At 36.6% G+C, this 23,388-nt stretch overlaps 1 long non-coding RNA gene across 1 annotated transcript; it reads right to left on the reverse strand.

The window, feature by feature from the left end:
• Window positions 1-961: 961 nt before the first annotated feature.
• Window positions 962-21,671, reverse strand: LOC114181638 (uncharacterized). The gene is made up of 5 exons (XR_003603877.2): window positions 21,348-21,671; window positions 3,722-3,839; window positions 3,190-3,296; window positions 2,971-3,077; window positions 962-2,888 (listed from the first exon to the last, which is right to left on the reverse strand). It is a non-coding gene; the product is annotated as an uncharacterized LOC114181638 (long non-coding RNA).
• Window positions 21,672-23,388: the final 1,717 nt, after the last annotated feature.

Genomic DNA, 23,388 nt, shown 5'->3' on the forward strand with positions numbered 1-23,388 from the left:
CAATTGGTCTTTCTTATTCGTGTTTAAAGTGTAGTCACATGTAAAGTTAACTTCTTTTGTTTAGCCATGAAGTGAATGGGATCATGTTTACGAAGTGTGATGATATATTATGGTGTTGATTTGTGCATTGGTGTTGTGATGAGTGAAAACCATGGGGCACGTGGGAAGTTAACTTTCCTTTTTCATTAGCTTTTGCTCTATTCTTTTGGTTATTCATGTGCTATAGTGGTGGATTTGTTTACGTGAGTTTCAATATGTGTGCTACAAGTGAATTTACTTGGGGTCGCAGGTTTTTTTCCTTAAGGATTGCAGCGGTAATGTGTAATTGTGGTGTAGTCACTCCTTTTTAATATTACACTTCATTCAAGTCTTTTGTTTTTCTCATTCACGTGTGTGGATTTCTAGCTTAGAGTAGTGCATCACATGCGTGGATTTCTAGCTATATTTCATGTGTTAATTGGTTCATGGGTGTATGATGGAACATATGCATTTTGTGTGGATGCATTGAGTTGGTGTCTTGTTTTCATTGGCTTTTTGTAGTAAATGCCTTGATGTATGATAATATTAAATAATGCTATGATATTATTTGGTTATCTATACTTATTAGTAAATGCCTAGTCCAAATTCCATACATTTCTAATTAATTTTCTTTTATTACAATCGAGGATCACATCATTCTACCAAAAAACACATATCATATCTATACTTGGAATTCCAACAAAAAGGGTAAATGATTCCACTTATCGTAAACAAAGACTAAATATTACTCTATTTACTCGGCCAATTAGTCTTTTCTCTTTGTACATGTAATTGCTGGCTTCAAACAAAATAGACTAAACAGAGAAGGAATGATTACTTTATTCCATGACTTTCAAATTAAGATAAAAAGTGAATTGTTTTAATATGCAGAAGTTACCATGTTATCAATCCAGGCACGAGGATGAAATCCATGACACTCGACGATTCTCAATAATTGGCCATTGTGTTCAACAAATACAAACCTAAAAATGAAATTAAAAACATTTCAATTATTACACTCCAATTAATGATATCTCTAAAAACTGCATAACTGGTTTGGTATGAAAAGGTTAGATAACATACCCTCCCTTATTCAGCAGTAGTGACATCCCTATTCAATATACCCATATCTATAACCATTGTACTGGTTTGGCCTTCAATGTAAGGGACAATGGCCAAGCACTCAGATTTTGAGCATTCTTTACTGTCAAGTGTGTTTTCCTCAATTTCAATAGAATCATCAAGTTGTACACACTGTTCAGGTTGGGCTAAGCCATGTGGTTGTGAAGGAGAATTGTGACCTTCATCACACTCCTTCTACTGCAAAGAAGAACCCAGACCTGAATTAAAAATTTTTTCTTCACCATAACAAGGCTCAAGTTCAGTTGTTGTTGTGAAATCACCATGAAGGTTCTTTTCTTGTTCTTGTTCACACTGCTTTTGTTCAGAAGGAGAACCTCAAACTTCATTCAAATTATTTCCTTCATGACCAAGTGACTGTAGGAGAATTGTGACCTTCCTCACACTCATTCTACTATGAAAAAGAACCCATACCTAAATTTAAATTTTTTTTCTTCACCATCACAAGGGTTAGATTCAGCTACTGTTGTGAAATCACCATGGAGGTTATTTTCTTGTGCCTGGTCACACTGCTTTTGTTCAGAAGGAGAATCCCCAACTTCATTAAGATAATTTCCTTAATGACTAGGAGGGTCAGCATCACCCCTTCCAAAGTACTTAGCCTGCAAGTTCTTGATTTTAGCCTTCATCTCCATAATAAGCCTCTCTTGCTTTTCAAATTTCTCTTGTAAAGCAACACTTTTTGTAAAACACCCTTCATAGCCATTGCAAGAAAATTTAGCAGTGACTTCATCCTAAATATGGATTGCACTTGCAACAATTGGATTCTTCTTATCATCCTCGCTTAGAGACCACTCACACACAGCTTGGGATAAATAAAAAACATTTCCAAATCACTTTCTAAGAACTCATACGCACTGAAAAATATCAAAATATTAAAGAATGGTGTTTGTTTACTGTTTTCTTTTAAAAAATCGACTCAATGTTAAAGTCCAAATCTTTACAAATGGATACTGCAAAATTTGTGTAAAATGATTTTTCCCATGTACATCTTCTAACCCAAGTTGACGAGCAACCCATAGTTATGTCAATGGAAAATAGGATATCATATACAAATTATTAACAAACAGAAATAAACAAGTTTTGAAATTATTAATTACATGTACAACTGCAACACAACCGCCTATATTAAGGGTAAAAGAATTTTGATTTTCTCGTACAACCTTACATCCACGATTCAAAGCACCGATCAAAAACGTATGTACATAATTCGCCCAATTAAAGTCACTCAAGTTGTCCAAATTGTCTAAAATTTGGAAGGCATATTTGAGACAGTCTTAGAGGTCCTAGGGAAATAAAAGACACAAAAATAGAGTAATAAATAAAGCCTACACACACTATCCACATCGTCATCATCCCTACCCATACAGATCTTAATCTTCTCATGTATGTCTCCTACTGTAATTGGTTTGTTGTGAAATAGTGAACCTACTAACCCACTTACATCACTATCAAACTTAACAGATTTACTAACCATACTAACACCTAAGCAAATACAAACATTATACACTGATAAGCAAACCAATTGCTGCCCAACACGAATGAAGTCCCCATTAGAAACCCATTGATACAAAAACTTCCCTAATCAATGGGTGGTTTATTTCCACCACCTTCCCCAACTCCAAACACCATCTAAAAGGTGTAACTTTTATTCTTTTACGATGACTTGGTTTGAGTAAATTGTTGGCTTCAACAATGTACTTCGTCTCACACTTATGCACAATTCTTACCTATATTTTCACAACAAAACAATTTAAGTCAAATTTTCAAAAGAACAATTCAATTGAAAGGTACTCAAGCTTGAAAAATAACCTGTTGATCCTTCTCTTCCATCCTTGTCTTGCTTTCACTGCATGCTTGTAGAAGATATTTTCCTTGCCGTTTACAAGGCATAAAAAAAATGAAGCAAATCAATAATTCTACAAACCACACCACACAAAAAAAATTATGACCATGCACAAATATTGCCCTGTAATATTAACTTTGAAAAGAACAATTCAATTGAAAGGTACTCAAGGCTTGAAAAATAACCTGTTGATCCTTCTCTTCCATCTTTGTCTTGCTTTCACTGCATGCTTGTAGAAGATATTTTCCATGCCGTTTACAAGCCATCACAAAAATGAAGCAAATCAATAATTCTACAAACCACACCACACAACAAAAATTACGACCATGCACAAATATTGCCCTGTAATATTAACTTTGACAATTTATGAATAATATTAAACTTAATCCGCAACTTAAATGACAAAATAATTACTCCTACAACAGCGTCACAAAATATATTCCACGGATCATCACTTAATTCAGTAAAACTCAACACAATTCTGAATATTTAGTAAGTAACAATTCAACTAAATGACACTATCATACATTAATTATAAGTACTCATAAATTGGTTCTTAAAAAACTAATCCATAGGTATTCGCTTTAGTCCTCTATCCTTCATTTATTGAAATAACGGGTATCAACAAATTCATAAATACGATATCTATAAAAAACACACAACATTGTAATCTGAACACATGCACAAAAATTATTGACCACAATCACAACTGCTTACCACTATAACATGAATGTTCCTTAAATGGAGTTATCCCACGTGCTACGAGATAATGCACCACCGACCATCCATTACGTGCACATACATCATCACATAAAATTAAACAATTGGAATGACCCTACATATCACATATTCAATCACTTATCAAATAACTAGTTTCATGAGAAAAGGAATTTCAACTAAGTCAAACTTAAATAAAATGTTACATATTTCTAATTCTGCAATCTTGACTCATCTTAAGTAAGAACAATCAAAATGAATGGTTACATAAGGTTCTTATGAACAACTACATAGCCAAAACTAAGAGAGAAGTTATGACCATACCAAGGTGTATGTTTCATTCATAGTAAACTACCACGATTCTTAAAGTGCATCAATTATATTCAAACTAAACCCAATTTTTTATTAACTTCTTGTGCTATAGCTTACTATCCATAAATGTTACTACTTTCAAGTACCTTCACCACCAAGTTAGACCACATATCATCGTTAGGTGTGAACAAGTGTGCGAGAGATGTTTTGTTCTTGTTCTTGACATGGTTGAATGTGTTGCCAAGGAACTTTAAGAAGCTAACTCAAAACCTGCTCAAGTTGGCAGTGGTGGATTCGAGTGCTACCACCAAATGCAACTCTGGCATATGGTTTTTATAAAGAAAACCTTCAAAATGAAGTTATTTCCCTAACTTGTTTTGAATAATTAGATATCTTAATTATTAAGCAAATCTTATTACTACACATTAACTAGGCTTAGACAAATTAATAATTGAGGTCATTGTACTTCCATTGATGAATGTCCAAACACTATTGCTTTTCATAGTATAACTTTCAGAATAATCTATATGATTCAGACCTGGAACAATTTTTTTCTAAATTTGTTATTTTCTTTCTATTAGTTGATAAGTATTTAATAAATGCAATACTTTTGATGCAGCTTCTACATATTTGAAAATCTAAAATTTGATACCAATAATGTAACATGTGAAGTGTAAGGTCCACTTATTTTCAGCCCTAATGTTTTAAGGCCTAGCCTCATCTATTGGGCCTAAGGGCCAGCCCATAGGGTGCCCCCAAAGACTCACTTTCAGTCTTTTGGTTTCCCATTTTGTAAACACTTACAAAACAACTCACTTTCCCTTTTCTCTTTTCTCTAATAGAGAGCTCTGCTAGGATTTGATCAAGGCTTTTCTTTGAGGTAGCTAAGCTTCATTTACTCCATGTAAGTTAATCCCCAACTAGTACTTTCACTTCCCCAGCCTTGGTGTCGTAGTTCCGACTAGGGTTATCTTGTAATCTCGTTTTTGGTTCTGATGTTAGTATTTTCAGCTCGCATAAGTTCCTGGAGTTGTAGTAATCCTCCATGTTGTCTGTTTGTGCCTTTTACTAGCATCTATCTAGGTAAGGGAAGCTAGTTTTTATTTTTTATTTTTGAAGTATGTTGCTTGTTTTCACTTCTGTTTTATGCATAAAATGATTGGAAAATGCTTTTGCTCGTGTGCGACTGAACTATAATGTTTTGTGGGACTGTTTCTGGCTTTGCATGCATGGAACAATGGCAATAACTGATATCCTCACCCAAGCGAGCATGTCTCACCTAGGCGAGAGTAGCAGAAGCTCGCCTTGGTTGGCGGAGAGCTCTCGATTTGAGCGATGAACCATCTTGCTCAGGCGAGAGGGTCTCGCCTCAGCGAGAAATCGTGGAAAACCTGTGTGTTTCTGTTGGATCGTGGATTAGGCAGGGGACTTTAGTTTTAGGCGAAGAGCGATCTTGCCCAGGTGAGAAGGCCCCGCTTAGGCAAGAATTTACAAAGTGCTCACTGTGCCACTATTGCAGGCCTCGCTCAAGCGAGAATGCCTAGCTTCTAGCCTAAGCAAGAATGGTGCAGGTTTGATGTTTATTTCCTTGATTTATCCATGATTGGTTGTGTATCTTGAAAATGCAACAAGTATGTGAATATGCATGATTATTTGATTCCTATGAACTAAAATTGGTATGCTTGGTATGAAATAAGTCATGGATTTGATGATTTGATGGTTGGTTATAAATATTGGCATGAGATTGGTATGCATGATAAGTTTATGTTTGTCTAGTGGAACATGATTTTGGTATGGTATAGGACATAAATCCATGACCTTTTTGGTGAGAGCTCGTGGTGGTGCCTCATGGTCAGGACGTACTTCCATGAATCTCTTGGTGAGATCTCATGGTGGTGCCGCATGGTTAGGATGTAATTCCATGAAGCTTTCGTGGTGGTGCCTCATGGTCAGGACGTAATTCCACGAAGGTTTCGTGGTGGTGCCTCAAAGTCAGGACGTAATTCCATGACCCTTTTTGGTGGGAGCTCATGGTGGTGCCTCATGGTTAGGATGTAATTCAACGACGCTTTTGTAGTGGTGCCTCATTATATAATTTAGTAAGGATTCAAGTAAGGATTCAAGTAAGGATTGCATCCTGAAACTCTAAAGAGTCAGTGAGTCTTACGTAGAGCGTACTAACTCAAGTGGTGGGAGTAGCAAGAGGCCCTAGTCTTTGGCAGGATAATGGCCTTAGATGTTTGAAGGCTAACCTTGTCAGTGGTAGGGTGAAACCCATTGGCAATGGCTCTGCAGAGCAGTAGAGGCCACCACAAGTGCAAGCATCTAGTGAATTTGACTAATTATATGAATTCGGATAATTGAATCTTAAAATCTTAAATTTTCTGCTATCACATGTTTGGGCAATTTATGTATCTTTGGCTTTTAAATGGTATGCTCAATTGTATGATAAAACCTTTTTACTCTAGCTTACTCTTTCTGTTTGCTTGTGTGTCTCGTGTGTGGTTTTCTCCTTTTGCGATGATCATCAATTTATTGATGTGCGTAGATGTGGGAACTCTTGGTGATCACAGTGGTGATGGGGATGTTGCAGCTTAGTTGGCCATGGTTTAGTGTTGGGTCGTTGTTGAGCCCATGTTGAAGAGTTATTATTATATTGTAATCTCTTCTTTATGAGCAAGCTTTTGGTCAACTGTTGAATCTTTCCGTTTTGTTAAAGGTACAGTGGTATGCCTTAATTTCTCTTTATTGAATACTTGGATGGCTGCGAAATCCTTATTCCTTAAGTCTCGTACCCTTGGATATTATAATATGTACAATATTTTATTTGAATAGATATATCTATTAAAATGGGACGTTACATCAAGACTGAAGACAATAATTTTTAACTGAAACAAATTATAGGAACCTACCTGTTACCATTTATAATGGGAAATGTGCAATATTTTGGAATTGGGATTAGGACCTTTTTTTCAATTGAGTCAGTTCCTATTAGGGGTATTTCATACTTTGTGAAATTTTAGATGCCTAATTTAATGTTTTAGCACTTCCCACCTCTCAAATTCATATCTATCTCTTTTTATTTTTCTTTGTCAACCTATATATCTATGAACATTGCTTGCAACTTTGTTTCTGTTCAATAAGACTGTGTGTTTGCGATAGGTTTATATTTTGTTTTGTATTGTTTACTTGTTTTTTAATTTCATTCAACTAGACATCTACTACACTGCTTATATACTAAATGTAACGTCCCATTTAATTATTAAGCGAAATTAAAGGAAACGTCACACAAAATAGTACTGTAGCGTAGTCTTGGGGTCCTTAACACAACCCCTACAACCTGGGCACACCATGATGCCAACGGGAAACCAGATACAAGTCTAACAAAAGAGAATAGAGTAGCAAAGCGTAAAACAATACACGGGCCATAGCCCTAACGAAAACCATGAAGAAAATAAACTCCAGCCCCGATGGCTAAGCACCGGAATTGCTATTTCCTTGCTGACCACGAGAACCTCACCCATCTGCTCCCATCAATTAAATTGATGATCATCGCAAGAAAGAAGAGCCACATACAAGATAACCATACAATAAATTGGATAAGCTAGAGCCAACAACATTTGCATCATACAGTCAAACATAATTTCACCGTCCAATATCCATACAACAACCAAGCATATTATGACTTTTCAATCAATACACTACGACTCGACTCAACTCATTCAGATACGTATAACCTGGTCGGATTCAGTGGATGCTTGCACTTGTGGTGGATACCTCTGCTCACCCCCGAGCTGCTCCCCCCCGAGCTGTGTGTTACAAGTGTTACGATGGATCAATTTTCCCTCACCACAAGGTTAGCCCTTAATGAATTTCAGGCCTCCTACTACTCTCACCACAGGAGTCAGTCCGCTCTAGGTGAGACTAACTGACTCCTTAGAGCGTCAGGATGCAACCTTACCTTGAATCCTTACCTAGTTATACAGATGGGGCACCACTATGGACACCCATTAACAAGGGCCATGGAATTACGTCCCGACCACTGAAACGCGACTCTGAAAGTCTCACCTAGAGACCTCAAGGAATTATGCACTGACACAGACAAAACAAAATCACGCAGCCAAAATAATATTCACCATGCATGTATGCGTTAATTTTACCAACCTTTAAAGCCAACACCTTTCATATTCCAGGCCCAACTCATTTCAACTCATCATAAACCATCCATGCACCAAGGATTTCTGAATCATCTCGTTATCATGCCTCTTTAATACCAACCATTCCATTACAATCTCATGCTAAACTCATGTCAACCCATTATTCATAATTCATGACTTGCATCACTCAATCATACTCATTCATCTCAACTTTTAGCACAATACTCAAAACCAAGCAAGCATTATCCATACAAAGCCAAGAAAAACAATCCCACATCGCATTGCCTCGCCCAGCACCTCGCTCAGGCTGGAGGGTCTCGGTCAAGCGAGACGTTCTCGCCCAGGCGAGCCCCCTTCGCCTAGGCGAGGGCTCAAAAAATGGAGCAGAAGCACACGCGGGATCTCGCTTAGGCAAGACCCCTCTCGCCTGGGCGAGATGCTCGCTCGCTCAAAAATCACAATGGGTCGCCTAGGCGACCCTTCGTGGCAAAACATCTAGGTGAGCCCCTGTTAACCTCGCCTAGGCGAGGCATGCCCGCTTAGGCGAGTTTAACAGTCCTCGCCATTGTTTTCTCCTGCAGTGGACAACATAACATACCAAACAATGATCCAATCATCTTATACATCCATAACAGTGCTAAAAATGCAATCAAACGCAAGACCAACACCAACAACCATAAACATCTCAGACATTTTGGAGGGTTCTAGCTTCCCTTATCTGGAAAGATATTAAGAGGACTTTGGCAGCCAAGCGTGAGAAGACAGCAACTCAAGGAACAAACGGAGGAGCTGAAAGGATAGAGAAACAAGAGCACGAGATAGGTTACTTGGAAACCCTAACTGAAAAAAAAAACGAAAAGGAACAACGAAGACGAGTATGGGCTAGCAACAGTACTTACATGGAGTAGGAAACAACTTCGAGCTAGCTTGAAGATGGCAGGAACCTAACCCTAGCAGAGCTTTCTAGGAGAGTGGAAGCGTTAGGGCAGCTACGGACTAGCTTTATCCTTTGGGCCAGCTCTTCGGCCCATCAGATTTTGGGGCAGCCCTTTTTATTAAGGGTCATAAAAGAATAGGCCTTACACTAAACAAAAAGCATTACGACGTGACATTGTTTCTGGTTCATCATTTACACCCAGTTTTCTCACATACACAACACGTAAATATTTACAAACCCTCTGGCTAAAGAACCCAATATTGGAACATCATTGGCATAGTATCAGAACAAAAGGAAACATCTATTTTATACAACAAACTCGCAAGCACATAGTATAATGCAAAACTAGAAAACTTAAAGAAAACAAGAATAATGTTTTTTCGCTTTGAAATACCCAGATAAAGAACTCGAACCTCGAAAAACAATGGGGCAACAACCAAATGCTGGCAGAGGAGGCACTTCGCCTGACCGATTAGAGAATACCTTTTCAAGTTGACGTCTTTTCGCTTTGGTCCTCTACGCCACACAACAACGACCTCCAACTATTCTCCCTAACCCCAACGATAGACATAATACTCTTCTCCTTAATCCTTTCCACCTCTTCCATTTTGTTACTTCAACGACGATGACAACAAACCCCACACTACCGAATGCCCACATAATCCTTTGCTTTTTTATGCTCGATGAACCCTATGTTCCTATGAAATTCATTCTTCTCACCATAGACACCTTTGTTCCTTTGTTATTCCTTCTTCTCACCACAAACAAATACTTTCCATTTCCTTTACATTTAAATTTACTTCACTCACAATGCACGAACACAAACCTCATAATAGAAGGAGAAAGACAAGGAAATACAAAAAAAGAAATGTAGAAACGAAGAAGCGGGAGAGAAAAAAAATGCAAACTTTCAGGGTGTAAGAAACCGCACTGCACTTCCTATAGGTTATTCGCCCAAGACAGTTTTTTAATTTCTGATAGTATTTTGAGGTTTGGAAAGGAGTAGTTGATGGGATAAAGAAAATTATAGAGATAGTAGAATGTGGAAGTTGTAGTTGGAAGGAGTATGTAGTTGTAGTAGTGAGAGTGGTGTGCTAGATGTGATCTTAGTTCTTGGCATTCATCAAATGGTTGAGTATATGGGTATTTATAGACCTATAGAGTATTCTAGAAAGTGCTAGCCACAACTTGTGTGGAATGTTCTAGATTTTTCTCTCTATAGAATGTTCTTGATATTCTCTTCCTATCTTAGGCTTTTCTACTTTGTTCTAGGACTTTCATTACATTTTAATACTTTTATCTTAGGATTTTCTAGATTCTTCTAGAATTTGCATTACACTTTAATACTCCTCCTTGATGCAAATTCGGTAACTCCAAGCATAGTGCGTAGTAGTTCAAACCTTGGTCTTGGTAGTGCTGTTGTAAAAATATCTGCAATTTGGTCTTCTGTTGTGTAGTACTTTTTGCGACCAATCTGGCCTTGTGCTTTTGTATAGTTCCATCAGGATTGAACTTTGTTTTATATACCCATTTCACTCCAATGATGTCTTTTCCTTGAGGACAATTTACGAGCTCCCAAGTGTTATTCTTCTCCATCATTTTAACCTCTTCTTCCATAACCTTGACCCATATTTCTTGCTTTGATGCTTCCTCAAAGCAATTAGGCTCAATCATGGCCATATTGTAGGTTTTGTATATGTCTACCAAATATCTTACTCGTCTTGGAGTGGACTCTAGTGAAGAATCTTCTAATGGAGGTGGAGAAGGCGTACCTGAAGCTTCTGCCTCTTCTTGAATTTCTTATTGATATTGTTGCACTGGGACTAAAGTGTTGCTTTTAACAACTTTTTCTTCTTCCCAATTCCAAGAAGCATTTTCATCAGTTTCAACATCTCGACTAATGACGAGCTCTTTTGTTTGTAGGTTGTAAACTCGATAGCCTTTTGATTGTGTGCTATATCCCAAGAATATTCCTCGTATAGTCTTATCTTCAAGCTTGTGCCTCCTTTGATCAGGAACATGTATGTAGCAGATAGATCCAAATACTCGTAGGTGTTTGGCTGATGGCTTTCTTACACTCCAAGCTTCAATGGGAGTCTTATCTTTGACTGCCTTAGTTGGACATCTGTTTAAAATGTAAACTACAATGTAGACTGCTTCAGCCCAAAAAATTTTAGGCATACCTTTCTCTTTTAGCATTGATCTTGCCATCTCCATGACTGTGCGATTTTTTCTTTCTGACACACCATTTTGTTGTGGAGTATATGCGACTGTGAGTTGTTTCTCTATGCCTTCATCTTCGCAGAATTTGTCAAACTCGCGAGATGTGTATTCCTTTCCACGATCACTTCTTAGTACTTTTATCTGTTTTCCACTTTGCTTCTCGACAAGGGCCTTGAATTTCTTGAATATTCCAAAGACTTCTAACTTTGCCTTTAAGAAATAAACCCATGTCATTCTAGAGAAGTCATCAATGAAGAGGATGAAATACCTATTGTTGTGATGTGAAGGCGTCCTCATTGGTCCGCAAACATCAGTATGGATCAACTCTAGCAAGTCTTTTGCTCTCCATGCTTTGTCCGTCGAGAATGGTAATCGATGTTGTTTACCAAGGAGACATCCATCGCATGATTCATTATTCTCCTTTAAGCATGGAAGATCTCTCATCATGTTTTCAGATATAGAAGCTTTAAGGCATGTGTGTTGAAGTGGCCAAATCTCCTATGCCAAAGCCACGAGTCATCAACTTCTGCCTTCATGGCAATATTAGTTCCAGGTTTGAAGCTTATGGGAAAGCTTCTATTTCTCTTCTCCATTTTTACTTGGCCAATTTCTATCTTTCTACTGTCATAAATTTTGCATGTATCTTTCTCAAAGTCGAGAGAATATCCATTCTCCATCATTTGGCCAATACTTAAAGGATTCTCTTTAAGATTGGGAACTAGTAAAACATCCTTGATGAATTTTGTACCTTTCTTTGTCTCCACCATGACAGTTCCTGTGCCTTGAGACTCCACTGTGGCACCGTTTCCTAGTTGAACTTTGACATTGACTGATTTATCAATGTCTTTGAAGATGCTTTGATCTTTGGCCATGTGATTGCTGCATCCACTATCCAAGTACCAACTTTCTTTTCCTCTAGGAGATTCTTGATTGGCATAAAATAAGTGTTGCTCCTGATTATGTTCTTCAGCAAAGTTTGCTTGATGCTTATTTTTATTACGACAATACTTCTCTACGTGGCCAAATTTCTTGCAGTACTAACATTGAGGTTTTCCATGATGCCAACAATTTTTTTCCATGTGACTTGTCTTTTTACATATGCCACATGGGGGATATTTTCCTTGACGAGTCATAGGGAGGCTTCTAGAATTTTCTTTATTTCTAGAAATTTCTCCTCTACTTTTATTTCCTTCATATTGTTTATTCTGAGACAGTAATTTTAGTTTTGATTGAAAGGCATTTTCGACTGAGTCTTCTTCATGCCTTTTCAATCTTTGTTCATAAACTTCAAGAGAGCCCATTAGTTGTGTTACTGACAATGTGGCCAAATCTTTTGTTTGTTCAATCGCGGTTGCGATTGCATCATATTTTTGGGAATAGAAATTAAAATTTTCTCAACGATTTTTTTGTCAAGAATAGTTTCCCCATAACCTCTCATCTGTCTAACTATTTCCTTTATTCTAGAATAGTAGTCTTTAATGGTCTCAGATTCTTTCATTCTTATTAATTCAAACTCTCGTTTTAGAGAATGAAGTTTAACATTGCGTACCTCATCACTTCCTTGAAACTCTTCTTGTATTGTGTTCCAAGCTTGCTTTGCACTTGTGGCACCTATTATTCTCGGAAAGATTGTGTCATCAACTGCTTGTTGAAGAGAAAATAAAACCTTTGAATCCTTCTGTTTGTTTTCCTTCAACTCCTTCTTCTGAGTTGTAGTAAGAGTGGAAGTGTCTTCTAGAATAGTGAATCCCTCTTCTATAATGTCCCACAAGTCTTGGGAGCAAAAGAATGTCTTCATTTTGACACTCCAAAAATTATAATTTTTGCTTGTGAAAATAGGTACTGGAATTGATGATGTTTGATTGGTAGTGGCCATAGGTTGAGAAAATATTTTGGAAGTAGTATAGAATGAAGTTCTAATTTTTTACGAAGTAGTTGAAAAATTTATCTACGCCCAGTAGATGATCGAACGTAGCTCTGGTACCACTGATAGTATTTTGAGGTTGTGAAAGGAATAGTTGATGGGATAAAGAAAATTATGGAGATAGTAGAATGTGGAAGTTGTAGTTGGAAGGAGTATGTAGTTGTAGTAGTGAGAGTTGTGTGTTAGATGTGATCTTAGTTCTTGGCATTCATCAAATGATTGAGTACATGGGTATTTATAGACTTATAGAGTATTCTAGAAAGTGCTAGCCACAACTTGTGTGGAATGTTCTAGATTTTTCTCTATGTAGAATGTTCTTGATATTCTCTTCCTATCTTAGGCTTTTCTACTTTGTTCTAGGACTTTCATTACATTTTAATAATTTTATCTTAGGATTTTCTAGATTCTTCTAGAATTTGCATTACACTTTAATAGTTTCATCAAATTCAAGTTAGAAATATAAGCCACGTCCAAAATTCCACTTATGCTTGCCAAGTCAGGGAGTCACGTTGGAGTCATAAACTTGTAGTCAATTGATCATTATCCTTTTGGAAGAAACCCATTCAAACACTTATCCATCCTTGTAGGGCCTACGAGTGGTAGCCTTCGTTTAATTTTTGTTCCTTATCAAATCATAGGACTAGCGTAGTATTTTGGTGAGAAGAGATTCATGTTTCTGACTTTTGCTTCGTGGGGCCCGGGGTAAGGAATTCCACTAGGTCACATTGTAGTACAGTTCTCTTTTCCTTTCTTCCTAACTTCATCTTTTAATACTTTTATGTGATAAAATCAAGTGGCCTCTGATGGAACATTGAATCATATGGGGCAGTCTTGTTCTCGTCGCAACCTTATTTCCTCTCGCTTCTTTAGTTAACCAATGTATCAGTATTTTTCCTTTGCTTTTGTGCATATCAATTTGTGTTTATTTTTGTGTTTGAAGTGTAAATCACGTGCATGGTTCCTTTGCTATATTATGTTGGGAGTATTTTTCATTGGTTGAAGACTCTTGGGGGACCCACCTTAGCCTCTTGCTTTTAATTTGGAATACCCTTTGCTGGATGGTTCATGTGTTTGCTATTCGTCTTTGATTGTCGTATGACCTTGGAGTGAAAACAGGTGTGTGGTGTGTGCGAGTATGGTTTATATAATAACATGGATGTAACTCGTTGATGAAAAATCTGTGAACATTAGGAAATTGAGGATTAAATTTTGGGCCTCGAAGGGTGTTTAGACTTAGTCGTGGTTTGTGGATAGCCTTTCACTCTTATGATTTGCATAGTGTGAGTCTTTCCCTTGCTCAAAGACTCGTGGTGGAGTTAAGTTGTTGTGGGTTTTCCGTCTCCCCTAGAAGCTAGTGGTAACTCTTTCGCCTGCGTGAGACAGTAGAAAGAGGTTCTCTTTGCCTATGTGAGAAAGTGGAAGAGGCCATTAATGACTTTTTCGCCTACGTGAGCCAGCGGAAAGAAGGGAAAGATGTTTCGCCCTTAGTTCTGACTTGTTGTTGAGTATAGTGCTCGGTAAGCGATTCACCAAAGGTTTCAGTCGTAAGTCCTTGAGGAACAGGAAGACAAGTTCTCGTCGCGATGGTGGATGACTTGAACTAGATGGTTCTAAGGAACTAGTTCTTGTGGTTGGAGGCAGGTGACGAGAAAACTGGAGAGTGGTAGTGATTATCATGTTGCATTCCGTGATGGGAAAACGAGAGGGTGGTAGTGATTACCATGTTCAATATCTTCTTGGTTTGATATGATAATTCACATTATTTGTAAAGTATTCTTCTGTTAAGTTCTTATATATATTTTGTCTTGTTAGCTTACCCTTGTTTATTTATTTTGTGTGTTTATGCGATGATCGTATAACGTGTGTGTTATACGGGAGTAGGTGATAATACATGTGTGTTAGACGTGGTGTAGATTGACGAGAGGATGAGATGAACACGGGGTTTTTGTTTACTAAGATTTATTTCAAATAAATATCAATGACAATGTAATTTATTTTAAGTTACTATTGTTATTTGAAAATTGGAAATTTAATTTGTTTCACTTATGCATTTGAAGATAATATTAAAATTTTATCTATGTTGTTTTTGTACGAAGTGTATGTTTTAAAAATGCCCGTGATATCCAAAATAAGGGTGTTACAGAGTGAGTGTTTGGTGTAGAAAGTGATTGTGAATCAGGGTGTTACAGAGAGAGTAATTGTGGCAGAAACACTTAAAATTCTCGCCCATGCGAGATAGGTGTCGCCCAAGCTAAAAGCTCCAAAGGTCAAACATTTGTTACAGGGAATTCTCGCCTAGGCGAACCATTTCTCGCTTAAGCGAGATTAGAAGAAAAAATTCTAGCATTGTTTTCTACATAGCTCACCCAAGCGAAGCGCGATAGGTTTCGCTTGGGCGAAAATTTTGTCAATTTTAGAGAACATAGATTTTTCCACTTTTCAAAATTGAGATCAACTTTTACTTACTCAAGTCATGATCATTTCAGTCCAAATAAACCAAAAACACATATCAAATTATTCTTCAACCTATTCTCTATCAATCCAAAAGGTTTCACATAATCAAACTCAAATTCCTGCAGCAATAAAACCCATCTTATTAGTTTTGGCTTTGGATCATATTTCGTTAACAAGTAATCTTTTGCAGCATGATCAATATATACAATGACAAATGATCTAATCAAATATGCTCTATATTTCTCAATGAATACACTATATCTAACAATTCATTTTCGGTTATTGCATAATTAATTTGAGCTTCATTAAGGACTTTGCTAGCATAATGTATACCATGAAAAACTTTAGATTTTCTCTATCCTAAAATTACTCCTATGGCATAGTCACTTGCATCGCATTAATGCAAAGCCTAAATCCCAATCAGGAGCAATTATCATAGGAGTTGAAATTAATTTATGTTTTAACAATTCAAAAGCATGCAAACATTCGACATCAAATTTAAAAGGTGTATCCTTGTTAAGCAGATTGCTGAGTGGTTTAGCAATTCTAGAGAAATCTTTGATGAATCTTCTGTAAAATCCAGCATGGCCTAGAAAACTATTGACACCCTTCACATTTATGGGTGGTGGCAACTTTTCTATGATCTCCACCGTAGCTTTATCAACTTCAATACACTTAGTAAAGAATTTGTGGCCTAGCACCATACCTTTAGTCACCATAAAATGGAACTTTTCGTAGTTCAAGACTAGATTTGCATCAACACACCGCTTCAGTACATTGTTTAAGTTCTTCAAGCATTGATATAATGAAGCACCAAATACATAAAATTTATCCATAAAGAATTCTATACATTTTTACATTAGGTCAGTGAAGACTGTAAGCATGCACCCTTGAAAGGTTGCTAGTGCGTTACATAATCTGGAGGGCATTTTCTTCTAAGCAAACACAACAAAAGGACAAGTAAAAGCAGTTTTGTCCTTGTCTTCTAGATCTACTACTATTTGATTATAACCAAAATATCGATTTAAATGAAAATAATAGAAAGTTTGTCCTACTAACCTTTCTAACATTTGGTCCATGAAAGGTAAATGAAAATGATCTTTCCTAGTGGCTTGATTTCCTTTTATATAATCTATGCACATTCTCTAGCGTTTGACTATTCTAGTAGGAATTAATTCATTTTTCTCATTATAAATTACAATCATACCTCCTTTTTTTGGAACTACCTAGATCGGGCTGACACATGCATTATTGGAGATTGATACCCGAATCAAGTAATTTATTACTTCTTTTTTTACCATCTCTTTCGTGGTTGAATTCAGTCGTCATTGAGGTTGTGCTACCAACTTGTAATTGTTGGTATCGCGCAGCGGAATGTTTGAGCGTGTGGACAAAAAACCAAGAGGAATTAATACTTCAAAAATTTTCCAAAATTTATCAATTAAATCAATAATTAATTTCTTTGAACACAATAATAGATGAAATAAAGAGATAGAGAAGAAGATTAAACACAAGTATTTATACTGGTTCGGATCAAAAGACCCTACGTCCAGTTGTTAATCTCTCAAAAACAAGATTAACTAAATCACTAACAAGTAACAGATTTACAATCAGATATTAAGACTGTAAGGAAAGAAAACACCTCTCTTGAATCACACAAGAGATGAACACCTTTCTTTGAATCACACAGAGAACTTTGACCTTAGCTTTCCTAGCAACAACAGCAGCACTCAATCTCCTAGAACACCTCTAAGGAAAAGTTATCGCTTTACCCACACTAGGTTTTTCAAAGCTTCTATTGAGAACACTCAGACAACTCTCTTGCAGTCACAACACTAGTACTCTAGCTTCTCAAAAAGGTAATTGAGAAGTAACTCTCAGGTCCCTTAAATAAGGGTTCCAGAAATTAGGTCAAAAAGCTGAACAGTCGCGCTCAACTGGCCAGGATAATCGATTATCACTAGTGATAATCGATTATTCCAGTGTGGTTTATGAAAAACAAATTTTTGAGCAGATAATCGATTATCAGAGGTGATAATCGATTATTCCAGTGCTTTCTTTGGAAAAGTTGGTTCAGCTCAGGATAATCGATTATTCTAAGTGATAATCGATTATCACTTTGATTTTTCGAGAAACACCATAATTTCTTGTACAATACTGATTCTAACTAATCTAATTACATTTTACAAGATAGCTTTAAACACTACAACACATGGTCTTCATATTTGCTTCCAGATGGCTTTCATGGCTTCTTTTATCATCATCAAAATCTTGCTTCAGCATTTAGACTTATATTGCTTTTGCCAAAAATCTCCCCCTTTTTGATGATGATCAAAACAATATGTTTAAAGTATTTGCAATCAAAATATCTTACAAGTAGATTTGTTAGTAGCATTGTTGGATTTAAACGTTTAAACTTTTTCTCCCCCTGTTTTGATCATATGAAAAAAAACTTTAATAAATAAGCTCCCCCTCAATTAGGCAATGGTAAAGAATAATAAGACAAATATACTTTTATTGAAAAAATAATAAAACTGGAAAACATATTACAATTAGAAAATAGACTATGATGGTGACTTTTAAAAGTCTTGACTCATGTCATCATCTTCCTCATATTTATCAAATTTATGTTCTAAGTTAGAGATCCTAGAATCTAATCCTCTAATTAAGCCAGTGACTTCTTCATGTCTGTGAGTGGAGAGAAGAAAGAATTCTTCAAATCTCTGGTTGAGATTTAAAATGTGATCCTCTAAAGAGGATGAGCCATCAACTCCACTAGATGATCCAATATTTGTGTCAACAGAAGGAATAAGAGCAGTGGGAAGATTTTCTTCTTCTTCATTGTCCGAGGGAGGCATATCATCCTTGTGAATGTAGGTATTCCCAAAAGGAATAAATTTCATATGCTTCAAGGAGTTTTCCGCAATTTTGTTTGCTGCAGTTGTCTTATGAGACTGTTCATCAGAGATATTTACCCTTTTTTACTCACAAATACGAGAGATGAGCAAGGAATATGAGAGAGGATATTGAGGCAATCTCTTGGCCTAGCATGGTGTCAAGAATGATGCTTGGCTAATAGATGGGGATGTGGTTGAGCATGGCATATATGATCATAAGATCTGCTTCACTGCACTATGCGTGGTTTGTACCACGTGGACATAAAATCCAAACAATGAGATAGTGAAGTAGACGCTCATCGATTTTGAGAGGTCCGGCCCGCAATTGGCAGTCGATTTCTTGATTTGGGCGTCGCATAAAGGATCTATATGCAAAAATTCTGTTGAACCCTTCAATGCCAGCCGTGAGGATTGGAGATGTGCCATCATGAATGGTAAATTGTGCAACATTTTCCCAAATATCATCATCTAAAATAATGTCGACACCTTTCACTTTTGTGAACCCAATTCCATCTCTGAATTTGTAATTGAAGTAGAAGGCTCGTACCAAATATGGGTAGTAGGTGCCTTGCATCTCTGTGAAGAATTTCACACCTTGTTCAGCCAGAAAATTTTGAATTGTGAAATGGCGATTGTCGCAACCGGAATCGCGACGGGAAAGGCGAACCGAAAAAAGAAACGAGTTTAAAAGAGATTTGGGAGTCGCCACCATAGTTATTCTGGAAAACTATGGAAAACCATAAAGATAAAACAAGTCTGCGGAAAACCAGATTTTGGATCTGGGAGTCGGTTACGCGTAGGGAAGGTGTTAGCACCCTACAACGCCCGCCCAAGGGCGGTACCTTTAATTAAAAATGCAAAGTCGATGTGATTTTCAAAATGTTAATTTTCCCCAAAAATAATAAGACAACGATGCTAAAAAGAAACAAAATATTTTTTTTATTTTTTTGGGCCCGACAAGGATTTGACCTTGGTCCTACGTATTCTCATTAAAAATGAGAAATCAGGGTTACGTAGTTCTTTTAAAAAAAACTTGTTAGTTTGAAAATGTTGAGATTTTTGTATTTTGAAAATTTTGTATTTTTTTGGTATTTTTGAATTACCTGAAAATATGTGTCACACGACGCGAACGGTCGGACAGACACTAAAAGAGAAAAGAAACTATTTTGGTATTTTTAGAAAATAAGTGTCACACGGTGCGAGCGACCGGACAGACACAATAAAATGAAAGAGAATATTTTTTAGATTTTCTTTTTTTTTTGTAATTTTTAATAATTTTCAAATATTTGGTTTCTTAGGAATAATAAAAAAAAATAAATAATAAATAAAAATAAATAAAATAAAATAATAAATAAATAAAAAATAAATAAAAATAATAAAAATAAATAAATAAATGAACGAAAATAAACAAATAATAATAATAAAAAAAATAAAAGAAAAAAATAAATGAATAAATAAAAAGAAATAATTTAATGAAGAAGGGTGAGAGTGGGAAACAAAATATGGGGGTGTGTGAGTGATTAGTGGGAGGTGTAAAGCAGATACAACAACAAGCCCAAAAATAATAGACAAAGGCATGGGGTGCAGGAGTATCACATGTGGGAGGTGCATGTGGTAACAGATGGGGTGCGTGCAGTAAATAAAGGGGTGTGCTAAAGAAACACGAAATGGAGGTGCAGGAATTAAAAATGGGGGTGCGCGAAAAGAAAGGAGGAGGGTGTGGTTGAAGTAAAAGAGGGGTGTATGTGGTAAATCCTAATAGATCCAAAACATGGAGGGGTGAAGCTGAAAAAAGGGGGGGTGCACGGAGAGTGTTCAGCCCCAATTTCCATCCTAACTAACCCTAATTAAAAAAAAAGCTTCTTCTCTCCACGCTACCGACCACTCGCCACCTATCCTCTTCCGCACGAGAGAAAGGTGCGCGCGGACTCTGCAGCTCGTCACTGCCGTGCCGACCACCGTGTCTGGGTTTGCAACCATCACGCGACCCCACTCCCTCGTTCGCGAGACCGCAAGCGACCACTCCCGTTCAGAGTTGCCGCCGGCGAGGGTTTCCCTTCTCTTGTTTTTTTTTTTTCTGATTTGTATTGGGTTGTTATGGTGAATTTGAGTGTGTGACAGTGATGATGATGAATGAATGTGATTCTGGTTTGTTTCTGGTATTCTGCGTTTTGGTTCTGGTTTGGTTTGGCAGCCTCCTGCTGGGGGAAGGTGATGATGAGTATGAACGGAAGTGTTGCGAGGAGGTGGTGATAATTGTTGGTGACCGTGTGGGATAGGTTTTGGTTTTCTCTGATTTTTATGCAGGTGAAAGGATGAAGATGAAGGTTGACTATGAAGAAGGAGAGGATAATGAGGATGGAAAGTGGCCTGAGTAGTGGTGCGGGGCTGAGGTTGATAATGACGACGGAGATTTAGGGTGATGGGGGTGGCGGATGAAATTGGTTTGGCTGTTATGTGTGCACATGCGGACGACAATGGAGGAGGAAGTGTGTTTTAGGTTGGTTTGGTGCGGGTGAGAATTAATGCCATGTTTCTTATGCAAGTAACCTCCATGTCATGAACGTGTATAACTATGAGCATGATGAGCGTGAAAGTGTAAACAAGATAAGCGGGGATAGCAATTCAAACCAAGCTCAACGTATACTTTCACAATTCACAAGCATAGTAGACATCCTTATTCAACAATCCTGATAGGAGTTAAGCAACTAGGGGCACTTACCTTGAAGATACTGTACAATCACGACTCCACTCTCTTCTTCTCCCAACCTCGGCACGCTTCCTTCTCTTCCTTCTATTCTCTCTGTTCTCCTTGCTTCTGTTCCCAATTTTGCTTTTTTCTCCCCGTCCCCTTGTGAAACTGTCTCCCCTTCAAATTCGTCCTTTTCTTCCTACTTATGTGTGGAGTTGCCCTTTAGTCATGGCTGCACTGCTATGCTCAGACTGTCTCCTCTGGTTGCTGCCACCATGACACACTAATCCCCAACCTTTCTTCCTCTTCTGTCCAAAACCCCCCAACAACTCTGGCCATATTTTGCATGGCCGAGTCAAGTCAAATCACTTTCTTTATTATTATTTTTTTTATATTTTATATATTTTTTCTTTACTTTTTCCTTTTTAAGAGTTTAGGCAAAATGGTGTGAAAATAAAAATAAAATGAAAATTGAAATTAAAAAAGATAAAATAAAATAAGATAAAGTGAAGTAAAAAAATAAATAAATAAATAAAAATAAAATAAAATAAAATAAAATAAAATAAAATAACATAAAATAAAATAAAACAAGATAAAATAAATAAAATAGATAAATAAAAAGCAAGACAAAATTAAAATTAAAATTGAAAATAAAAACAAATAAATAAATAAAAGAAAAGGAGTATATATGTACATCCAAATTAATGTTGATTTTTTTTTTTGTGATGTGTTTTTTTTTTTCTTTGTTTTTCTTTTACTTTTTGCTCTTTTTTTCAAATATGTTTTTTTTTCTTTTTCTTAAAAAAATGAAAAATAAAATAAAATAAAATAAAATAAAAAGATGAAATAAAACAAAGTAAAATAAGAAAAAAAGAAAAAGAAATATATATATATAATAATAATAATAATAATAATAATAATAATAATCCGGACGAAATTGGGTGTTGACAGCGATTTACAAACCATTGAAACTGGATGAATTTTGGAGTGATGAGGGGTTTGTCTTTCCACAATGTGATGAATTCAGATCTTCTTTCTTCATCCGAAATCCATCCTTCAATGGAGGCTGTTCTAGGTGCAATTGAGGGTTGAGAGGCACGAGATGCAGTCCTTCTGCGTGTAGGAATCTTTCTACGAGAGGATTCAGCCATGGTTGAGGTAAAAGAGAGGGAAGCCTTTGAGAGTTTGTGAGAAAATGAGAAAAGGAGAGGGTCTTGAGTGTTGATGGAGAGAAAAGAGTGTTCTGGTGACAAAAATGGCTAATATTTATAGAGAGAAGACTCCAACGGCCATATACACGCAATTTGATGCAAATCTAGCCGTTGCAACGACTAGTTTTTGAAATTTGTTGGTCCAACGACGTGTAATAATCGATTATCCTAAGGTGATAATCGATTATTGGTTCATGAACTGGGCAAAATATGAAGTCTGACGAGCTGATAATCGATTATCCTAAGTGATAATCGATTATTCCAGTGAGTTTTTTGATTTTTGGCTCAAAATTAAGGATAATCGATTATGGCCCCAAATAATCGATTATTACAAAATGTTTTTGAATTTTAAGGTTGAGAATTTTAGGATAATCGATTATTACCCAAAATAATTGATTATTCCAGTATGTTTTGGGATTTTTGAAGAGTGTCTGATAATCGATTATTGACACTTATAATCGATTATTGACGTTATTTTTCGGATTTTTAAGGAATTTGAGTTTTTGGCAATTTAAGAGATCTCTAATATGCCTAAGTCTCTTCTTAGTTCATAAAATCTATCTTTAACTAAAGGTTTGGTAAAGATATCAGCTAATTGGTGCTTTGTATCTACGTATTCTATCTCACAATTTCCTTTATTAATGTGATCTCTTAGGAAATGATGCCTTATTTCAATGTGCTTTGTCCTAGAGTGCATTATGGGATTTTTGGTTAAATTAATAGCACTGGTATTATCACATTTCAGAGGTATGTGATTTAGAAAGATATTATAGTCTTCTAGTTGTTGTTTCATCCAAAGAATTTGAGCACAACAGTTTTCAGCTGCTATGTATTCAGCCTCTGTAGTTGACAAAGCCACA

Source organism: Vigna unguiculata, chromosome 1 (assembly GCF_037176805.1).
Source record: "Vigna unguiculata cultivar grain cowpea cultivar isolate G323 ecotype 2 chromosome 1, ASM3717680v1, whole genome shotgun sequence".
Lineage (NCBI taxonomy): Eukaryota > Viridiplantae > Streptophyta > Magnoliopsida > Fabales > Fabaceae > Vigna > Vigna unguiculata.